Source organism: Tupaia chinensis, unplaced genomic scaffold, assembly GCF_000334495.1.
Source record: "Tupaia chinensis unplaced genomic scaffold, TupChi_1.0 Scaffold000014_1, whole genome shotgun sequence".
Lineage (NCBI taxonomy): Eukaryota > Metazoa > Chordata > Mammalia > Scandentia > Tupaiidae > Tupaia > Tupaia belangeri.
Window position 1 is genome coordinate 6,767,190 of NW_006159444.1, and position 5,407 is coordinate 6,772,596.

Sequence of the window (5,407 nt, forward strand, 5' to 3'; positions counted from 1 at the left end):
ACTTGCCAGAAAGACAGAGAGAGACAGAGAGACAGAAAGCGAGAAATCACCCCCCCTCCAGGGAGGATGGCCACACTGCAATCCCTTCTCCTCCATTCTCCTCTTGGTATCTTGGGCACACACATACACACTCCCGGCGAGAGTTTAAGCCACCAGGTCCGGGAATCGAACCACAGTCGACTATATGGTAGTCCAGTGACATAGTCATCACACTAACTGCTTGTCCCCAAATTTCATGGGTTTTTATGAAAGCTTCAGTATAGAGTTATAGTTGATTCACTCAGTGGCTTCTGGTGATTAACTCAACCCTCAGTTCCTTTTTACTCCCCTTAATTAGGAGTTGTGGCTCAAAGTCCCAACCCTCTATTCATGACTTGTTTTTTTCAGTGACCAGTTTCTATCCTCATGCTACTGAAGGGCTGCCAGCCATAAGTCAACTCAAATGAGTTCAGGATGCAGATAAGGAGATGAAAAAGATGCTTAGGACAAGGCCTATGCAATGGACACACCCTCCTCCGTATACTCCATGTGCTCAGCTATCTACCTGCACTTCCAGGGAGACAGAGATGAAAAGAGCAGGAGAAAGCAACCCCCAGTGGGTTGCAAATCCCTTCTCTATCTTGTTGGGATTTGGGGCCCACGCCATATGCATTCAGTGTGTTTTCCAATTTAATGGGACCAGTATTCAAACCAGAGTTGTCCAGGGCTGCCTGGTTGGTGGCATGGTGGTTAAGGTGCTGGACTTCCATTTGGCAAACCACAGTTTGAGTCCCAGACCTGCCTACTGGCTTTTTCACTTTTCCTCTCTCTCTTTCTCTCTCTCTCTCTCTCTCTCTCTCTCTCATCACTCTCTGGTCAAATTAAAAATAATTTAGTTAATTAATTACATAATTATATAATAAAATAACAACAAAAAAAAACATAGTTGGCCATCTGATATTCAGCTCCTCTAACCATTAGGGTACAAAGCTGGCTCAGACATACTTTATGGGTTTTTATGAAAGCTTCAGTACATACATGTATTTGCTTCCATCAGTGACCATTGGTGATTAACTCAACTATCAGTTCCTTTTTTATCCTGAGTTAGTAGTTGTGGCTCAAAGTCCCAACTCTGTATTCATGACTTGGGTTTTGCAGTGACCAGTACCCATCTTGATGCTACTGAAGTGCTACCAACCATCAGTCAACTCATTATCAGCATGAGTTGAGGATTCAGATGAGGAGATGCAAAAGACACCTAGGGCCGGATGTATGCAATGGGCACACCCTCCACAACTTAGGTGAACTTTCCAGAAAGACAAGAAATGTAGAGAGGAGGAGACAGATGCCCTAGGCATCTTTTTCATCTCCTCATCTACATAATAAGTGAAAGATTTATCACTTTGAAAATTCCAAAGATTGTAAGCATTGTGTACCCAGAAAGGAGAACAAAGGCCACATTTATGTTTCACAGGATCACACAGGTGAATTCTGTTAGCATGGACCCTTTGAGCCAAGCGCTCCCAAGAGCTCTGTGTTTGCCCCCCAAGACACCCCCCACAATGTGCTTCTGAGTCCAACATTTTCTGCCCCTCCTGTGGCTGTGAAATGATCGCCCCTTGGAAGGACACTGACCAGACCCTCTCTCTCAACCGTGTCTCACCACTGGCACCTCCTCCTCCACTGGCACTTGCAACCCTCTTGCAGTTTAACCCCTTGATCACAGAGTCCAACACCTGGGAGGGTGGCTGTTCTTACGGCCTTCACCTTTATGTCTGGGGCAAGGACCCCAGCATTCTTTTTACCATTCAGGAGCACCTTGTCCCTCACCTCCCCAATCCTGTCGGGCCTCTGAGGCCCATCCTTGTGGGCCTGGGCCCCAACTCTATACCAACCACTCTGGGGTCATTAGGGACAGCCTGAGCCAGCTTGGCAAACATCTCCTAGAGCGTGAGAAGCACTGCTCCTCTGCGGGTAATTGGTATCGGTCTCTCTTCTCTTGGTCGCCCTGGTTCACCATCCTCATCTCTGCCATTGTGGGTCCTGGCCTGCTCCTTTTTCTTGACCTTCTCTTTGGCCCTTGCATCCTCCATTTTCTAACTTTGTTCAGGACCAGATCCAATCCATCAAGCTCATGGTTCTCCACTCCTGCTGTGAGCTGCTTCCCTTCTCTCAATCAACGATTTGATTCTCCAGATCAGAAGGGGGCAATGTGGAAGGCCGCATATTAGATTTTACACAAGAACAACTATTCATCCATTTTGTTCCCTTACCCTGACACGGCTCTCTGCTCCCTGGGGAGCCAGCCACAGCCCGCAGCAGGGACAAGGAACCTGCCGTGTCGGGAAACTCTGATGGGTGGGCCTCGAAGAGATCACAGAGGTCAACCTGGAAGGAAATTGAAGAAAAAAAAAAATCTGTCCTGAATTATAAGAGTTCCTGCGCCAGGAAACTCTGACTGGGTCCCGGAAGAGATCACAGAGGCCAACTCGGAAGAAAAAAAAAAAACGTCTGTTCTGAATTGTAAGAGCTCCTACACTGAGAAGTGAAACTAAATTCTAATAGATCCTATAAGGGGCTGCTGAGTTCTGTCAAGAGGGCGGAGCCCAGTTTACAGGTTTTACAAGGCATCTGCCTTACTGACTATATAAAAACCCTACCTGGAGAATGCAGTCTTAATCTAAATTTTTATCTTTTTATTTTTTTAGCTAGACCTCTTGATCATTTAACTAAGGGGAGAGTCCAGTGGGGACGAGGCCTAACTAAAGAGAAACAGGAGTACAAGCAGGCAGAGAGGGAGGAGGCAGCCGGGAGCTCTAGCCTTAATTGGTCTCACCCCGTTCCCTGAGACTTCTACCCTATTGAGTTCTCGGATAGGAGTTTTTAGCTTTTGTTTCTGATACATAGGCCCAATTTTTATTAATTGTCCATGTTTATCTTTTCTATCCCACCTTGGGAAGTTTGATATTTTCTGGAGGAGTCACTAAGCTTGTAAAATAGAAGTACATATATCCGCATATACTGACTGGTAGCTTATGAACATGGACGAGCAAACAATAGCAACAAAATTTGTTTTAACAACTTTTTTGATGTAAAACTGAACAACCTCACTAATAGACCTTCCCAATTTTATAAAATTTAAAGACCAACAATAGGAATAACTAAAGCATGCTAACTTAATAACAAGAATTATAAGGAGGACTCAGAGAGAACCAGGTGGCAATGCTCCCATGAGTCCATGTTTAACGTTAGATTTAGATTTCTTTATATCGATTTTACCTTTATAACTCAGATGTATTGCACTGGCTACTTAACATGTAATTTTGTCAAACTTTTTTTTTTTTTGCTTTTCTTTGGCTAATTTTGGCTTAACAGTTTAGGAAACCAATTAGTTTACATAGAAAATGAAAATTTTACCCAATTAAATGATTAGATTTTTTAGAACATTTTACAAGAAAATGTACTTGTAAGAGTACATTTTCTTTCCACTTTCTCTGTGAATTTCCTTAAGGACATAACATTAGGTTTATAGCCATAGTTAATGCTCTGACAAGAATTCATAACTGACAAAGAAATTTGGCTAGATACCAGTTTAACATAATAATTTACCACATGACTGATAAATATCCCATCATAAATGCCTGGGAATCTCAAATTATTTTGAACACAATACATACATAGACATACAAGTATATAACATATTTTTACAATAACTTAAATACAATGTCAAGAAAATAAGAATTGCTTAATTTGACAATGTTTCCCATTTTTATCGAACATATAAAGAATAAGCCTGATTAGTTTAGCATCTCCCTTTTGGATATTTCAGGGGCCCTCCATAAATACCCAAGAGTTACTTTGAGGTCAAAGATCCTCTGCTAGCACTAAAACTAAAAACAGCAAAAGCTAGTCATGAATTGGTTTCTCTGTTAGATATCCATCATGTAAAATGCAACACATAACTCATAAATACTAGTTGTTTCATTAAACCAACCATATTAAGATAAATATGATGTTGTTTAATAAAAACCTAGACAAAATAGATGTTGGAAATTGTGAAACTTTCACTTATTAATCTTCTTCTTTCATCACATTTGGAACCAGATCATTTACTAACGTTATATGAACTTGAAAAACATTTAAACCAATTTTTATGACTGATCTTTTTATAAACCAAATTGAATAGAATTCTTTAAGGCCTTTTTCACACAGACATATAACATATCATATGTAACGCTACATATTACATGTATGAATGCACACACACACACATCAGGACTGTAAGAGCCAATTTCCCTGGGGTTATTTTGACACTAATTAAGGCAATTCACAGAGATACCATAACCCTTGGCCCGGTGTCAAAAGTCCTGAAGGTAATCTAGAAAACATTTAAGGGGCGCACATTTTGACAATCAGACTGACAACTGGCCCTGTCCCATTTTGATGAAGACAAGGGTGACAAAGACAAGACAAAGCAAGACAGTGTACCCAGAAATCACTGTCACCAGGGACCCGAAGTGCCGTCATACTCAGGCCCAGGGACCTGGAGGTTCTGCTGTGTCCAGCCTTCCGAAAGTCCCACCAGGAGAGCTCTCAAACCAAGATAACTAGAATCTTACCAGATTCAGGTGCCATAAGTGACTCCAATTTCTGATCCATGTTTGTGAGGCCTCCTTACCCCTCTTGGCACCCGGGACAGGGTTTAAGGAGTGTCCCCGTTGGGGCATTATTCAACTACTCTAAGGTTTCCAGATCTTGCTGGGGCCTCCAAAGGTTGTAGAGTGCCTCCAAATGAATGACCACCAAAGCCAGATTAAGTTTAAAAGGAGTCTTTTAGCTGGCCAGCGACTACAGCCTGAGGCTCAGGGGCAGAGAGTCAGAACTGTAGCCCTGAATGAAGTTTGAGCTGACTTTTTATAGGGAGTCAATTACCAGGGGTTTCTATGCAAGCAGTTACAGAAGCTGAATCAAGCACGTTAATTAGTTCTGAGGGAAGTGGGGTTTCCATGCAAATAGTTACATTGTTAAACAAAAGGGTTTCAGGCTAGATAGCAAAGACTGTAGCAGATACAGGATCCTGTCCCAGATGTGGTTTTCTATATGGCTAGCACAAGCTATTTTCTTTTCTTTTATTTTTTAGTAATTTTTTTATTTTAAATTTATTCATTTTCTACATTAATTCACTATACACCATCACAACACACAAATGAATTTCCCATTCAAAATACACTGTGCATTGGCTCAATCAAGCACATCAACATACATGTTCTCAGCAAATAATTTTCCAATTCTTATGTCCTGCATACCTTGCCTTTTGTTTTGCCATCCTTGATTCCCCCCATCCCCCAACCTCTGCTATGTCCCATCCTCCTCCCCCATTGTCCCTGGCATCCAGGGTTGCCCTCCATACCTCCCCACCCTTCAATTG